General features: G+C 42.4%; 1 protein-coding gene across 2 annotated transcripts in view; it reads left to right on the forward strand.

The window, feature by feature from the left end:
• Positions 1 to 18,332, forward strand: part of PIK3CB (phosphatidylinositol-4,5-bisphosphate 3-kinase catalytic subunit beta) — an 85,547-nt gene that overhangs the window by 916 nt on the left and 66,299 nt on the right. For both annotated transcript variants that reach the window (XM_027884347.1, XM_027884350.1), the window contains exon 2: positions 18,032 to 18,201. The gene's annotated coding sequence lies outside the window, so the exon portion shown is untranslated. The remainder of the gene's footprint in view (positions 1 to 18,031; positions 18,202 to 18,332) is intronic.

The following is an 18,332-nucleotide window of genomic DNA, read 5'->3' on the forward strand; positions in this document are numbered from 1 at the left end:
TGTGGAGCTCTGAGACAATCAGTGTCTCATCTTACAAGCTGGTCTCAGAATTATCAGCAAGTTTGTCCCTCAGGTTGGGTTCTTGGTAGACCAGAGGTGTTTTCAGTTTAAGGCTATTGTATTTTCCTGGCAGTTGTAGCATGAGGGAGGTCAATGATCTTTTAAAGCACGAGGGGACTGATAAGAGTGGAGCCTTGATTGCATATGCAGACGTGCTCTTGGGTTTGCTCCTCAGAGACATCACATGCTGCTCAGGAGAGCTCAGACAGCTACCGAGGCACCGGGGCCATCCCCTGCCCTGCACCAGAGTCTGTGCTAAATGCTGAAACCCAGTGTTCCAGTAACAGTGCTTGTACATTAAACACGAGGATCAGTGAGTTAATCTTTGATGTTGTCAGGGCAGTGCACAGTGTTCCCTGGTGAGCTCAGTCCCTTTGGGCAATGAGTGGACAGATACTGGAGCTGAGATGCTTGAGGAGTGGAAGAAATAGAGGAGGAACAGCAAACTACTTGCAATTCCCAAGCATGGGAAGAGTCTGGCAGTGCTGGGCTATAGCTCCTATTCTTGAAGTCTCCTGTGTCCTGCTGTGACTCCATCTTTAGCAGTGGCAGCTTCAGGGGTGCCCAGAAGTAGTGAAGAACAGGCCTGATCACCAAATATACTATTTTGCAGAAAAATTGAAAGTGAAACATGTAACTTTTGCCGACGCTTGCAGTAGACTTTCTACAGTTTTGAGTACTTTTGATTGACAGCTTTGACTCAGCTGCAGCCTGGCTTCCCTGGCTGGGCTCCCCAGCTGTGTTGTCACCTTCCTCCTGGGTGATCTCACACCTCGTGGGAGGTGAGCTCTGGCGACTGAACCGCAGCTCCACTGAGGCACCACTTCAAAACCAAGTGTTTGTTGAAAACCAAAAGATAGTAGATCTCTGTGTTTTTAGAAATTAAATACTAGACAGAGTGAGGCTTTTCATGGAAAGTTGTTGTTGTTTTTTTCCCCCTGGAGAAAGCCACAATTTTCAGTCGAAATGCATCATAAAGGGAGTTTTTTGAGCAGCCTCAGGCAGCAGTTACTAAGATCCAACGTTAATGGAAGGATAAGAAATGAATGCAGTTGATCTTGTCCATTTCTTGCTTTGACAGCATCTGTGAGTGAAACCCTGACTGTCCCGTCATCTCAGTGTGGCACTTTCTTCCCTAGCAGTAGGTGGCCTGTATAGATCTTGATGCTTCTCCCCGAAAGCCTGCATGGTGGATGTGGTAATAGTAGTGCCTTTCATTTCTTGGTGGATTTTGTACTGCTTGTACACCAGTTGCCCAGTTCCTCGGCTAACAGGACAGTGAGTAGCCAGGTTTATTCACTCTCGAGGCCAGGTTTTTAGGACCTGGCAGTTCTGCTGGGATGCTGTGTGGTGCACCAAGAGCTGTTTACAGGGAAAATGTCATGAGCAGGTTCTAAACTGGATAACCATGAATGCCCTCTTCTGAATAGTGGATTTTTTTGCATGCTGTGTAGTGTTGCTCTAACTCGGTGATGAATTTTAGCCAGATATTTCTGGCCTGTGCTGCAGGAATCACATTTAAGTCTGTCAAAAATTGTGGCTGGAAGCCTTCCTCTGAAACATCTGGGTATAAGCACTGCTGGAAACAGGATCCTTGTAGAAATGAACCTTGTCTCTGAACCATTGTGGTTTTTCTAATGAGATCAGTTTGCCACCTGCATCTCTCTGGGGTGTGACTTTATTTTAGAGATATTGTAAGCGTATAAACAACCTCCTGACCTTCCTCCCTTCCATGTATTACTTTATGCTCCATTTCCATCTCTTCCTCCCCATCCTCTCTCACAGTCCCGTGTCCTTGCAGACGTTCCTTGTTGCTGGCTTGAGACATGTTGCCAGCTGGACATTGTTTCTCAGCTCCTTCAGACAAGAGGAGGAAAGAAAGAGCCGGCTTGGTGAGACGGATAACCTTCAGGATTTAATGAGCACCTCTTTAATAGCAAAACCAGCCAAGCTTTTATAGTACGCTGCTTCTCACCCCCTGACTCCTGAGTGTTTGCTCAGCAGAGCTCAGGAGTGGAACCCTTGAGTGTATACACTGAATCAGCTTCTCCATTTCACCAGCAGAATGGACTTCAGTAGACAGTTGTGAACAGTAAGACCAGAATTCCCCAGAGAGACTGTGATCCAGGGACTCTGTTGCCCTTGACAGAGTAATGCTGTGACAGATTTATTACTACTTTTCATTTAGGTTTCTCAGATATGAGGAATTCATGTTGAAGGCCTGAATATTTGGGATAGTATTTTCTGTTTACTGTAATCAGTCAAAACAACATTGACACTGAAACTTCTGTGGGAAGGTTGTTTGTCTACTTGGCATAACACAAAGGATTATTAACATAACCAGTCTTGCAGGTGATGATAAATTCAACAAGCATGACTTCTACTTTTTTAAGTGGTTGGTTTTCATTATTACTAATTTTTCACTTAGATGCCTTATTCTGGCTGACATAAATTCCTTTCAGAGTGGACCTAAACCTTGTAATTTGCCAGGAAGTTAAGATAGCTTTTTATTTAAAATACAGTTTCCGCCCCCACTTAGTGTAGCAACCAAACCCAGTGTTTTTCTTTTATCTTGTAGAAAGCAAAACATCACGGTATTATCTCAATTTTGCAAAGTTACCTTACATTAAGTTCTGTGTCTTACCAATCCATCTTAAGAGGGAGAACATGTCTGTTAAATCACAGGATCATTTTTGTCTTCTCCTTCAATTAAACACCTCCCACCAACAACAGGCCAGGACAGAAATAGTTTTCAGTTGTTCTTACGTATTTACCTTCAAAATTGAGTGTAGCACCCTGAATCACAGAGGTCAGACTGAGAAAGGATGGAACACTACTGAAGGGAATATGTGCATTTTGGACCAACTTGCCCTTCTGCTCTACCTACACCTCCTTTATGGAGTTACTCACAGCTCTGACATAGCGTTGTCAGCTTACATATAAACATTAAATTGCTTTTGTGGCTTTGATGGACATCTGTTCTAGTGAATATATATTAGTTTCTTGCTGGAACTAGTGTCCAGGCTAAAATGAAAGACCAGCTAAGTAATCTTACTCATTTTATTGCCTCCATTGCAGGTGTTCAGGTCATTTCCAAGCATGCCTTTGCTGTGCAGTACCACACTATATTGACTACAGCAGTGTCCTGTGGGTTCAATGGCTCCTGGAAAGGGAGCAATAAAACATAAATTCATGAGAAAGTAACATAACAAACTATCTATTGTATTGATTGAAATGTATGTGTGAGGAAAAACTACCCTTCTAGTAAATAGAGAGCTACTTGTGTGTATCTGTAGGAAAGAAAAAAATGTTGTGCCCTCTCCAGTGTTATTTTTACTAATAGTAAATATATTTATCTTTGCCCTCTGTGAGCAGGTGTGGTGAGGGTATATCTGTTGTTAAAGGAAATTAATCTGATTTTGGTTTAGTTACCCCCTTGTTTTGGGGCACCTGATGAGTGAGGGCCACTTCATATGGTTGTGTTATAATGAGAGCATTGCTCTTCTGGTGAAAACATACCTTGCAGTATCCCACCCTTACAGCTCTCTTATCAGTGACTTACTGAACTTTCCCTAGTCTAAACAAAGCTTTGGTGCTGCTCTTTGTGTCAGTTGTTTTCATTTGGGACTCAGTTTTTTGTTTAGTTCCACTGAAATCTGCCCTGTGTCATTCTTTTGGTATAGGTGGCTTTGTGTCACACAATCACAGAATGTTTTGGGTTGGAAGGACCTTATAGATCACCTAGTTGCACCTTTGTCCCATGGGCAGGGACACCTTCCACTAGACCAGGTTGTTCAAATTAATAAAATAAGCTATCTTGAAAAATACTGGTTGTCCTGAGCTAAACTTGAGGACAGCCTTAGTGGTCAGAGCAGAGAGTGCAGGGCATACCCTACCAACAGTGATGGGACATGTCATCTCTACATATCCCATAGTCTTTTGGCTTCCTATTAGACAGAAATGTGTAGCAATGTAAATAATTGCTTATATCCCTCTTTTCTGCATGCCTCCACAATTAAAATGCTGCAGACAAGTAAATATTAAAAAGGAATGTCTGTTTCTTGTTTTGACTTTTAATTTGAGTAACATTTCAATGGCAAAGAAATTTCTATCCTGACATTCATCTTTTGTGATGTGGTCCAGTGAGTAACAGTGTAAACTGTATTTAAACATACCAATTACAGAGAACAAAGGGATGGCTGAGAGAAGCTGGTCTTGTCTGTTTACATTACAGGGCTCCTTCAGGAGTGCAGGTGGCATCAGAAGGCAGCCAAGTGTCCTCTCAACTTTGTTTCCTGAAATACAAATTCAGATGAATTTCCTTTGCCCTATAACTAAGCTCTGGGTGACGGCAGCTTCCTCAGCAGGGCTGAAACCACCCTTAACACTGTAGGGAACTTTCTTATGAATGACCCAGTGACTTCTGTAGTTCTCCTTTCAGTTTTTTACTTGCTTTTCAGTTGCATGTTTTACTTACAGTGCCTCCGCTCTGTTTTCGGTGGCTGAGGCGGGAACACGGAAATCCCATTTTTTGTGTTCCCCAGCTGCATGTCCAGTGTATTATCCACCTGTGTTGTCAGGGATTTCCTGTTTGAGAAGATTAATTAGAGTTGAGCAACTCTGAGTTCCTCTAAAAGAAATGATTTTCCTTTCCTGTATGGCGAGGGAGATTGCAGCCCTCTGACTAGCTGCTATTGCTCCCTTTAGCTCCTCTTTTGGAGGTGGTTGTCCTTGTGGTCAGTTTTTCATCCAGCTAGCAGTTTGCCTCTTGCTGTCATTATCTCTTCTTTCCAAGTCAAAAGGCACTATCCGTATTTTACCACATCTCCAAAAATTACTGCCCTGGTGGACTTCAAAACCTTAACTCAGCAAGCACACAAAAGTGGTTTCCAACACAGATGCCGAGTTTGGATGGCCCTAAGGATTCTTGTGGGAACAATGTTCACTTGTTTTCTGTCTTTTTTTGTCTTTTTTCCCTTTTTTCTTTCCCCTCATTCAGCTGGGCAAAGGGCTAGCACTTCTGCCTCACCCACTTAGCTTGTCCTACTTTAATTCCAGCAGTCAGAGGGTGAGTGAATTTTTCCTAGTGAATTTTGCTTTGGCAATTTTTCTCATTCATGTCCACCTCAACAAATCGCTTATTTCTTACCTTGTGCTTACCTGAGTACCATTTGGTTTGGATATTGGTGTTGGAGGCGCTGCTTGGCCTCAGCCCTGGAGATGCTGCCAGAGTCACAGTGCCATTGGCCTGGTGGTGCTGGTGCCTGAGGGAGCTGGAGGAGCTGGAAGGGACCCTGTTCCTGTCTGCCTTTCTGATGCTCTGCAGATCTGTGAAACCACTCTGGAGTAACAGAAGCACACATATGGCATGTTCTTATTTTTTTTCACCTCAGAAGTACAAGCAAATATAAGCCCCATCACTGCATGTTTTGTTACCACAGTTATTTCGAGGCAGTTTCGGGGAGGCACAGGCAGGTTGGCTGAGATAAAATAACTGAGCCATAACCTGCAGCCAGGCTGATGAGTTCACAGGTGCCCTGAGAAGGCAGACCCATCCCTGGAGGCTTTTAGCATAGTTGTGTAGTCATGGTTTCTGCGTGATTCCTAGAACTAACAAAAATACAGTGTAGGCTGCCTCTGTTACTGGCTTCTGTCACTGTAGTTTTATCACTTTGCTTTAAACTGGGAGCACTCAGGATAGACAGCTCCAAAATTTTAAGTAATCTCAGACTTTACTGTTAGTTTTTGCTTTTTTTCTCACTGTGCTTTTTTATTAATAGCTTGTTCAGGGCAGTCAAGATGGGAAGTTCATAGATAGGAATTGCCACATTTCCAAAGTGCCAGAACTTGGTGTGTTGCGCCTCTGAATCCAACTTATGACTACAAGTGAACGTGAAGCCAAAAAGTAGGATGAGTGGAGTGACAAGGGACAAGAAGGGATAAGAGGGGGAAGAAAAGTAAAGGGGACAGTGTATCCTCCAAAATGAATAGGAAAACGTGGTGAGACAGGAAGGAGTTCATGAGGGACACTGAGATCTCTAATCTTGTTTCTAATTTAGGCACAAGCTATGAAAACGTATGTGTTCATATATCTCTCATATGACTTGCTTTGAAGGCTGGTAGGATTCTCCATGAATAAAGCTCTTTGTTCCCTTCGCTGACCTGTAACACTCAATCTTTTAAAATAGTTACAATTTAGCAGCAACTGTAAGAAGATATTTGAGCTGGTCTCCTGATTCCACCCTGGCATCCGGAACCAACACACCAGGGAGTGGTTAATGAAAGCTGTGAGAAACAAGCAATTTGGTCTGTGTGTGCCATGGATACATAACCTGCTGGACATGGCAGGGCAGCAGAATGAGATGTTGCCTCATTATGTTTTCAACAAATCTCATCAAGCCCAGATCTAGCATTGTTGATTTGAGACTAGGGAAGAACGTAATTCTTAGTAAACACTTGGGAAATACGATTCAGGAGGTTTCATTTTTCTCCCCCCACTGTTTTATGTCTAGATGGAATTTTGGCCACAAACCAAACTTTTGTGGTTTTTTTTTTCTCCACTATGTACTTAATTTGTCTTCTACAATTTTAAGGAATTAGACTAAAATACGTCAGCTTAACTAGAGAACATTTTTTTAATCTGACATAACAAAAATAATTTGATAATAATTTCAAAATTCACTGACAAAAAATAGAAAAATAACTTGAAAAATGACAGGCCGCTGCCAAATACCTTTGTAAAGGTCATGCTCAGTCAGCCAGTTTGGAGGAAAAAAAATGTGGAAAAAAATTGAGTTAAGCTAGTTCTTTAATAAATTACCCCTTAATATCATTACAATGTACATCAGATAGGAAAAAAAAAAATGAAGGGAAAAGGATGAATTTGAATCTTGGAAAATCATAGTCAACTAAATGGAAAGACTGTGAACTGATGGGATGAATTGAAAAAGGGCAAAATGTACAGAACTTGGCATATGCTGAGGACAGGCTGTCTTGGAAAGAGGATTGGCCTCAGTGGGGTTGCTCACAATGTAAGGTTACATATGAGGGGTTTGTGAAATCAGGCCCTGCAGACCCAGAGTGCAAAACACACTGATTTTCTGTGCATTAAAAAGGCAGATTGCTAATTAGGATACTCAGTATCTGTCCAAGAGCTTGAAGCAGCCACGGTAACGCAGATCTGGCAGTAAATTTGCCACACAGGCATTCGTTTGTAGCCCTCTGCCTCCAGTAGCCGCAGTCAAGCCCTGATGATTTTGAGTGCCGTCCTTTGGCGAGTGCAGAGCACTTCGCTGAGAGGCAGGTCAGGGGTTTGCTGCTGAGTGACCCGGTCACGTGGATCAGCTGGAAGAGCGCATTCCCATCCCTGCGAAACGCAGGAGAAGGAGGGAACTCATTTTTAGCGTAAAAATGGGGAGCAGCAATGTTAGGACAGCTGATGCTTCTGCCGGCAGTCCCACAGGTGCTCTGAAGAGATGTGCTGCCATGTTGAGGGGTGCGTTTTAGACAGCGTTTGCTGAGAAGGATTTATTTAAAAATTCCTCGTTTCAGACAACACGTGCAGCCTGGAACACAGGTTTGTCCTTTCAAACTACGCTACAGAAGCACTTTTCAGGTGTACCTTAGCAGGGCGTGGAAGAAGCGTCACAGCACTGCAGCGATCCGCATGCTGGAAGTGGCAGCGCTGGCAGGGGCAGCCCCCGGAGGAGCTGGAACTGCTGCAGTGAGAAACACAAAGCTGCTTTTGTTGAGTCTCCCTGCATTGTTATTCTAACTCAGGGTTTACACAGTGCAACAGCCCCACTTCTATCCGATACTAATTGGGGTCTGTTCGCATTTTTCCATCTTTTGAGGGAGGTTATCACCTGATCTTTAACAACTTGAAATAATCAGTATTTTAATGGAGTTCATATGGCCAAGCCACTATAGAACTGCACATCTTTTCCCCCAGCTGTTGTCATGAGGGAATGAGAGAAAACAACAAAAACATGCTCAGTTTTTCAAACTATGTTTTATGGATAATTTAGCTGATCATCATCAATTCTTGGGTTTGAGTAAAATGATTAAGCCACAAAGTGTAATGGTATGTTCTTTGATAGAGAACCTGACATCCTATAACAGGACCTTGTTTTTCATATCTATATGTATTTCTTTTTAACATATATCTGTGAAAATGGCAGTTTAAGATGTGACTAAGATTAACACAGGCGAGCTATATATTTCTCTAATACTTCACTCAAGCCTTAGAATCAAGATTTAAATGTGAACTATACATTTTTAAATTAAATTGTTAAAGGAAAGTACAAATTTTAAATTATAGTATTTCAAGAGGTTATTTTGGATATAATATATGAAAGAATTAGAATATGATAGTTTTGAAGTTTACGGGTGTTATTTCCAAATTAAGACCTTTTTCACTACACTGTGGAGATTTGTTTTTCTGTATTGTGGCTGCTCCAGGTACTGGATCTGTTGTTAATGGTGTTTGAGAACAAAGGTGTGTGAGAGGTGACGCTTGATACATTTTGCTGTTCTGAAACACTCATCTAATCCACACTGTAACTGAGTTACTCTAAGTGGGAGTTGTACTTGACAAAAGGAATTGTACACATAGTTTAATGACAAGGCAAGGATGTGCTTGAGGTTTCAGTATAAATGATTCTGTGTCTGGATCCATTGCATGGGGCACTAGAAACTTGGATTTGCATGGGATGGTGAAAGGCAGCATGCTCTCCTTTAATGGCATCACCTCACTGTAGTGTAAGATATGGACCACTGCAGCTGAAACGGGCTTCCCAAAGTCCTCTGCTCACCAAAGGCCTCTGCTGGAAGCTCCTTGAGTTAGCACTCAGCAGTGAGGATACAGATCTGTGTATAGACCAGTATGTAAACACTTCCATATGCCAAGTGCACCTGAGCTGTCATTACCAACCAGGCTTGGCCTTCCACAGTCATTGTTATCTGCCAGATGAGTGTGCTCCCAGCTCCCTGGTGGGTATACAGGACCCTGCAGAGAGGGCAATGAGTCTGTGCTGCTGCCAGACACTGCCTGATATCCCCAAGATCGTGGGGGATGACAGGCTGTCATTTCTTGCATGTATTAAGAGCTGGAAGGGCAGAGTGCTGTGAGGTTGCAGGAGGTGTGGATTGTATCCATGTGTACGTGTGTGCAGTGTGCACACCAATGAGCCCCCTCAGGAAAGCCACTCTTCTCTCTGGCACTGTGTCCTGCTTTATCCCAGGCACTGCTGGAGTGGAGGCTGTGGCAAATGCCTGCCTGTTTCCCCTGGCCCCGTGGAGATGGATCCAGGCAAGAGCTGGGGAGCATGTTCTGCTTTGCAGCTGGTGGTGGGGGGATGGAGGGAGAAAAGGAGAGTGCAAATGCATTTTCCTTACTGTCATCCCATTCCTCTCTGTATAGGAAATTTGTGCCCGAGGTGTGGTGCCCTCAGTGCCCTGGCTGAAAAGCAAACAACTTTTCGGTTAATAGAGTGTCTGGAAGAGTCTAGAAACCAATGGTCCTTCCAAGAGTCCTCTTAGCTCTAATGCTTTTAGAAGTCTGGAAATCAGTGGTTTTATTAGTATTTCTTTTGGGAAAAAAAAAAAAAAAGGTTCTTTCACAGTATAAAGAAGAATTAAAAATGCAAAGAGTTACTCTTTCTTAGGAAAGCAGCAGTGGCCTGCCCAAGCTTTCTCCGAAGGTGTTGGTGGATGGTTTGGTCTTTCCAGTTGTTCTTCTTCTGTGGGGGAACTAAAAGCAGCAGGGAAGTAGCATTCAGGAGCATTTCTTTAAAGCACTCCTTACTGAGCACTGGCATTCCTGTGATAGCTTTTATGCAATCATTAACTTAACAATCTTCTGAGCAGGACAGGCTCATTCAGGCGTGGTTTTTGATATGTGCCTGTCCTGATCATCCCAGACATAAAAAAGGCCCACATCAGTTGCTGAGATGTGCACAACAGTTGCCATGTTATTGGGATCTCGTTTTGCCATGGTGGGTGTAATTTCAGTTTCCCTGTTCTTTGCTGTCCTTGAACAGTCACTGCTACCAGTGCTGCACTTCTGGTGCAGAGCTGGGAAGCCTTGGTGATGGGAGCTGTGATATTCACTATCACTAACCCCATGACTTCTCATCCAGATGTGGGAGATCAGGCAAAATCTTACTATTTGCAGTTACTTAGACCCTCGAATCTAAGGAATGTTTAGCACTGCCATTGTCACATTCTCAGCTGGGCTGCAAGTTCTATTGCCAGGAAAACAACTATGGAAAGGAGAACAATACAACTCAACCCACAAGTCTCAGCCCTGTGTAGTTAATAGACTTTAATAGAAATCATTTATACTTGGAATAAACTATAGAAAATGAATTACTTTACCTTCTTACTTAACAGCTCTATTCAAACTTATTGCACAAGCACTTTTCAGAGTGGAATTTGGTGTTGTTTCCTGGGAGTTCCTTTGATACCTGACCCTAGGTCAGTCTCCTCTGCAGAAAACCCTTCAAGAAAGTACAAATTCCAGTGGAAAATCCCAGAAATTTCCTTGGGCAGCTCTCCATTGAGACTAATGACTCGCAGTCTCATGGAGATGATTCAAGAGCCCATCTCCATCCCAGTGATGTTTTAGCTTTACAGCATGTCCCCTTTTGGTTAGCTGGCTCAGAACTGCATTTGTCCCTGTTGTGGAGTGTCACAGGCAGTAAAGGAAAGCAATTACTGGCACATGCTGTGCAAGCAGGGTGCGTGGCTAAAGCCATCCTAAATCCCAGGGAGATTTCCTCTACCAAATGGCAAAGAACTGTGGCTTCCCAGCACTGTGCTGTGTCACACCTTGGGGAAAAAATGTGAAAATACATAATCTCAAAACTGGGGTGGGGAACACTGTTGGGCAAGGCATGATGGGGCTCATATAAAACATCCTTGGTGGTGTGAGAAAACCCCAACTTGTTTCCAATTGAAACTTGTCATTTGCTATTGAAAGTATTACCAGAACTGTAATACTTTTGAGACCTCAGGTTGCCCCATTGCACAGGATACAAGGCCCATCAGAGGCTTTCAGAGAAGGCCATCTCTGAGTAAGGATTCATGAGGGAAGTTTTCAGGCGGTTTAAAATCTATCTTGGAGATAGGGTAGAACGAAGATTCCAGTCAGTGATTGGTGAGAAGTGCTTCATTAATATTAAGTTTTAGGTGCACAAGAACTGAGGAAGTTGTTTTTCCATTATCACAGGGGGAAAGCAATATCAGTTGAGCCAAGGCCTACAGCAGGAACATTTACTGGAAGTGTTTACATGTTACTTAATACCTCGACATGTATTATTCAGCTTGTGTAATGGCAACTGGGGTGGAGCAGGGAGGAATGGCTTTGCAGAAGAATTTGTTTGTTCCCCTTGGAATATTTTCCTGATCACAGCTACCTTCTTTGGCAGCGAGATACATTCCAGGAATAAAAATGTTCTTGAGCCACATTTTTACAAACTGCTGGAATGTGCTGTCTTGCAAAGGTGACCTAACCTTGTCCAGATGGTTAGTCCCTCTCTGAGCACTGGCACCCTGTCAGTCTTCCTTCAGGGTAGAGCAGAATTGCAACAAAAGCCCCCTGTGAGCCCCCTCCAAGCAGGAGAGCTACACACTAAACGTTGGAGCCATTTAAATGGATGCATTTCTCATACTGGAAACGAAACACCACTTTCCCTCTCAGAGGGAGGCAAGTGCTCTCTCCTGAGCAAACCACTTAAGGGTCAGTTTTCCTGGCATGCCCAAAGGACTTTCTGAGGTGCAGCCAAATGGGCTGTGTGTTGAGGAAAAGGCAAAGGGACCTCCCCTGCTCCTATGAGCGATGTCACAGTGATGCAGTGAAGGAGAAATTGATTGGGAAGCGTGAAGTTAAGCTGGCATCTCTCTGCTTCCCTCATCCACACAGACAGTAATCTCATGATTCACCTGCTGAATGATTTGTTTTGCTGACAAAGCTCTGATAAACAGAGACTTGGCAACATTTGCAAAGGTGTTTAATCTAAAGGTGTGTGAGTCATGTAAATGAAACTTTCAGACTTGTTGTGATAGATTGTCACACAAAGCAGGAGAAACACACAGACTTTCATTTGGTTACTCAATACCTGGAAATGTAAAAAGTGATTTAGCACAAAGCCTGGAGTTTCCAAAATAGTAAAACAGACTTAGTTTCTAGTTCTGGAAGGATAATCATATACTTGTCCTCGGATGCTGCAACAGTTTGTGAGTGTGTGTGTGGGATGGCATCTAGCCAGGCTGGGTAACATTAGCTCTTGAGGACGAAAAATGAAGATGATGCATACATATCTTGGAGAAACTAAGTCTAAAACATAATTCCTAGGAACATGAGTCTTCCTGGTTCAGGATGACTGGACTGTTTAGCAAGAAAAGGCTGTGCAGAGTACTGCTTCAAAAAATGTACTGGCGTTCTGGGAGTCTCTGCTGCGTTGGTTGTGCAGTGCCTGGTAATAACACTTCATGGATGCTGCTCCCAAATGTGTCACAATGTTTATTTGTCTGAGGATGGGACTCAGGGCTCCGGATATCAGAAGTTCAATTAATAGAACTGTGAGATGGAAGTGTTTTAGTCTGTTCCAGCAGAGCACTGAATGTAAATAGTTCTCACTGATTTCAGTGTGTCTTCAGGATTCTATTTGCACTGATCTTATTCTGGAAAAGCAGTTTTATAGCAAAATAAACATTGAAATTAAATGCTTATGAATTAGTGTTAGACAGTATCTAGAAACTTGAAACATCCTTAATAAGAAATCTGTAAATGCCTTTTGAATGCCTTTTTGCTAGATATATGGATTTTTGATAGTTGTTCTAAAAATACAAACTCATCAATAATATTAAAATTACAAAACGTTCACCAGAGGGGAGAGGTTAAAATCTGAGATTTTAAGTAGCGGTTCAAAATAATAGTTCATCTGTAGCTAAGAATTGATATTTTTAGAGGAATGATGATGCAAATAGTATTTGTTATTTTTCCTGTGCTTACTTATTTTTAAAATTTCACACCTTTTTTAGTTTCCTTGCTCTGTAGGAATAGATAGATGTACTATGTATAGATGTATTGGCTTTCTAGTAGTGTGTGATGATCAATGAGATTATTGCGACTGCGTTTTCCATAGGCTAGTGAAATGTTAATGCAGTACAGTGGCACATGACCGAATTCTGAGATGATGCGCACTGTGCACTGCAGGTCAGTAAATATGTTTGACCCAAAGGATAACTACATCCGTGTGCTTTTAGGAATTAAGACTGTGCTTCCTCTCTTGTGGCAGTTCTACACAGAATGAAGTCTTGCGAACCCTGATTTACACCATTGTGGCTGGACAAATGGTGTAAGCAAACTTGACAAAGCATCAGTTGAAAGTCTCCTCGAGGCCAAATTCTGAAATAATGCAGTGTACTCCATGTCCACAATCATTAGAAATTGTGACAGACTCAACAGTATTCCTGATCATTACTCGTTTTCACAGTTGTCACATCTGCTCTGTTATCAGATTCGCCTTAACGAAAAGGCCAGCTAGAAAATAAATATGCAAAGAAGGTAGGAGAGATATGGATTTCTTTAAACCATTTGTGTTCCAGTTCCTGAAATGAATCTCTTCCCAGTCTTTGCCTCTGGCTGAGAATAGTAATATGCCATTAACCCAAGAGATTTAAAACGTGCAGTGCTGTGCTGGGAAGGGTGTCAGAAATTCCTCCTTTAGGGATGAGAAGGTATTTTATTGCTTTTTCAATTGCTGGGTAGCCTAACCCTAGTAAGAATTTTAGCAAAAAGGAACTACTAAAGTGATTGTGAAGCCTGATGTTTGATTTTCACAATTAGCAGATTGCAAAGAGGGGTTGGTAACACAGATGTGTCGAGGCAGGTACAGCAGCTGTTACACTTGAAGTGCTATCTCACACATTACAACTTGCTGGACATTGAAGCCTATTTTTAGTAAAAGAATAAATAAGCCGGCTGTGCCCTACTTTTTATCAAAATGTGTCATGGGATCTTTGTATTTGATTAGAAAAGTCAGTAGAAATAACACAAGGGAACTCAGTGCCTTGTCCAAAACCTGGCAATTCTAACAATCCAGAGCTGCCTTTTATTACAAAAGTATGTTAATATTGGGTATGAGTTCAGACCCAAAGTGGGCAGAGGGGATAATAGCTGGTGGCAGACTTGCCTGTGTGGGGTGTGAGGTTAAATGTGGACACAAGTCCTGTTACATTAGGCAGTAGCCATTCAAGAGGCTTTTGGATGAAAGAATTTGTTGTGCATTGATGGAACTATTGTTGCAAAGTCTGTATTAGGAAACTGGAAAAATGAAAGGCTATGTAGAGTTATTTGTACGTAAAGAAAGAACGCAGCAGGAAAGTCAGTTGGCCACTTCAGGATGCTGCTGATTGTTGTAAAGACCTTACTCTTTCTAATTCTGAGCAGTGTTTTTGTCTTCACTGGCTGATACAAGATGGTTGTCCACGCAGCTCACGAGCAATCTGTCTTGTAAAGTGTGACCATACCCAGAAACCAGAACAGACACAGAAAAATATACATCAGCTGTAATACAGAATTAGTGAAAAGTAAGGACTTTCAGTCAGTTTCTCTACAGATAAGTGTTATTAAAAATTTGTTGCTTTATTACAATAGAATTGGCATAAGTTGATCAAAATGCTACCGTTTAAAAGTGCCTGCCTAAGAGCTCCTGACCACAGAGTTCCTGTGTTTGGAGGCAATATGATGATGTGCCTTCTGCGTGTGGATTTACAGGGTAGGGCAGGGGGGTTCAGCTCCCAACTTTTAGTGGCACACTCGCAGCCTCAGTGCAGAGGGACTCTCCTTTGCCATTTCCCAGTCCACAGCCCAGATTTAGGGAGCCCAAGAGAAGCAGTCACGCTCTGTGTGATCCCAAGCAAAGCTGGTGCTCCAGATGGAGAGCTTTGGTGGGGTAAGGCCTCTCTCCAGCTTGGAACCTGCTGCTGTACACCACCCCACACAGCTTGCCTGGGCGGGAAAAGGGGAAGGAACTGAGCCCACTCATTACAGCAGGGCTGAGTCTGCCCTGGTGGGTGCATCAGCTAATGTGCTGTTACTTCTGGTGTGGTGCAGCGGCCAGGGAGGTCAGGGAGGTTGAGGAAGAGGCCCTCTATTTCAAGTGGCTGTGTGTTCTTTCAGTTAGACTTAACTTTTTAAATGAGAGGCCTCAGACATGGAATTCAGTAGGTGGAACAGAACAGTGAAGTGCCAGGATGGTGACTGTTCGGGTCTGAGTGCTATTGGCTCTTTGAGGGACTGTTGCAGTCAGCAGGGGGCTTGGCCTCTCTGGCTCCCGTACCTATGCTGTAAGTTCTCAGAACTTTTCTACTGAATTTTAATCGTATTAAATAACTTGTTTTAGCAAAGCACTGTTAAAAGTTCTTGTTCTTGCTGCAGGCTGCTGCTTCACTAGCCAAACTCAGCATCCATTTTGTCTGACATCTGCATTTGCAGCCCTGTCCTGAATGTCACTCAGCCCATTCTTTGCTGCTGCCTCCCCCTTCCCCACAGTCAGCGTGAGACACAAAGGGAAGCTTACAATAGACACACATGCTGGTGCAAGCACTGGAACAGGGACCAACCTGCAATACAGAGCACCTCTGAGGGAATGTTGTGCTTGCAAAACTGAGCTGGTGTGTTGTACAGAGTTCTTCACCGTGCCATTGGCACTTACCGGTGCACCCTGAGAGACACTCATGGCAATGGCCAGCCTGGATTTCACAGTGGTCTGTCAAACAACTGCAGAAATGGGGAAGGTCCAGGCCAGCAGACCAGTTTCTATTTAGCAGCTGAGGCTGTTACAGGACCATGCTATCCACATTCCTTATCTTCTGTCATATCATTTCTATGTGCTGCGCTACTTTAACCTGGGGCATGAAATCACATATTGGGAACCTCTTAGTATTTTTCTTTTTTAGGAGATTATATATAGACTTTGACAGTTAAGCCTGGTTCTTGTGATTTATTTTACTAAACACATGGCTTGAAATAGTTACACCAGAATTATTGACTTGTTTATTAACACATCTTAAATTTCAATGGCTAATGATTTTATCTTCCAAATAGTAACAACCTGCTACCTTAGGTGACAGAGGACATATTTTTTCTAGTATAGATGAAAGAGGGACTGAAAAGGGGAGATGAAATTTTTGTTAATAAGCCTGAATGCTATAATCCAGACTGGCTTTCCTCTAGTGACTACTGAGGAGGCACACAACTTATTTGTCATACACAAGATATTCTAAAGCCTTTTATTGGGATGACTACTGTCAGCAAGCTGACAAAGGGGTGACCATGCAGTGTAAAGTGACCATTATTCTCTCTGCTATTGCTCACACAGTTTTGAACATAACTTTTCTTTTTTTTTGAAGAAAAGAAATACTGATGAGAGATTCTCATGTTATTCTGTATTCACCACCAAACATTCCTGTGCATTAACTACACAAAGATAACTTGGTTTGTAGATGTTGCCATTGTGTCACAGTATCAGACAGTAGCAAGTTGCTATGAGTATTTAAGTTTTGTAGTGAATGATTTCTAAGCATCTCCTGCCCAGTATTTTGCTGTGTTCTGGATCATTGTACTTTAGATTTAGTAACTTCGTTATTTTTCAGATTGACTTTTTCTTCCTTAGGCCAAACATCCGTAACGTGGCATTTCCACTTGCATTTTCTTTCTCTCTCTGGGTCTGCTGCCACTGTCCTCTGGAGTTTGCAGATACACAGATAACTTAGTTCCTTTTTTCTGATCACTGCAGTGACACAGGACTCAAATAATGCAAGCCCAGAACGCTGGAAGTGACACATTTTCAAGTGACCAAGAATGTGCCTTAGGTGTACAGCTGTTTCACATGCAAAGACATGACTCAGATCCAGCCTTTTTAGACAAAACCCCTTTGTTGTATTGAGAACACATGTAACAATAGCCTGGGGGATGAGAATAATAGAACCTTTTTTGTTTTGTGAAGGGAGGTGGGAAGGGAATCTGAAGATAAGGAAATTGAAAATTAAAATTATATGTAAAGTCTGGGGGTTTTTTGCTGCCACATAGGGTACAAAAACATTTCTTTAAGATTTCCTTATTGCACACTCTTTCAATAACAACTCCATGTGTGACAGTAACATAAATATCATGCAAGCTGAGCGACTGTAATCTGAAAAATGTTAATAACAACTGATTAAGATCTCTTTATTCCCCCTGCTAAATACTGATATTGTATTTGGAGGCGTTAAAACAGAAAATGGAAAGGAAATTTGAAATCAGGGATTACAACCCTGCAGAAAAGCTCTGTGTGGGCAGGTTTCATTGCATTCTATTCACAGTTATGGCAGAAATTGTCTATGCAAGACAGTTTTTAACTACATGGAACTGTATGGATGACAGACACTCCAGGGCATCATTATTCAATTGAAGAGATGGCAGTAGAGTAAACAGATTTTTAAGCTTCTGGATTGTAGCCCTCTGCTTAGCCTAGTGAACCACTCACGTCACTTTACAAAGAGTGCACTGGATCCTGTGGAACAACAACCTAATGTCACAAGATCCAGAGTAAATAGCGCTTTTCTAAGCAAACATTATCTAGCCTTTCCAGGCACAAACCCATTTGTCATCAGTGAGGCCAGCTAGCAAGCCAAGGTCTCAATATCTAAGCCAAGACTATCTGGAATACCTAATGTCAGAACCACAAGTATTAAAACGATTTGAAAAGTTGCATATCTGGGACTTTTTGCACTACTGTACTTCATTAACACCATATATTTCAGAAATCTATTTCAGTAGCAATGGAAACTTTAAACGGAAGAGACAAGTGGCTCAGTATGCTGAACTAAACTTCATTATATAGGACATGATCCATTCGTGTGAGTGGTATGTTTGCCTTGATAAATCGGCTTCGTTTGAAATGTATTGGCTTTCTTTTTGCAGGAGGAAAGGAAGTCAAGTGAAGTTACCACACTCTGTGGCGTGAAGAAGCAACATGATGTTCAGGAACAATGAGCGGCCTTAAAGGAACTGGAAAGAAACTGCTTTTAGCAGGAAGGGGAACTGTTAATTGATACACACAACAGAGAGGCTGTGAAGGCGACTGACACATGGTAGGCAAGATTTCTCATTAACTTCTGCCCTTCCACTGAGATTTGCCAGGATGTAGCATTGTACGCTCACCATTCATGCAAAATTCCCATTTGCTGAAGTAATGGGGAGATCATTGTCCTTCCCGTAGATT

The sequence above is a fragment of the Empidonax traillii genome, unplaced genomic scaffold, assembly GCF_003031625.1.
Source record: "Empidonax traillii isolate 1590-97213 ecotype Southwest subspecies unplaced genomic scaffold, ASM303162v1 scaffold143:size1492093, whole genome shotgun sequence".
Classification (NCBI taxonomy): Eukaryota; Metazoa; Chordata; class Aves; order Passeriformes; family Tyrannidae; genus Empidonax; species Empidonax traillii.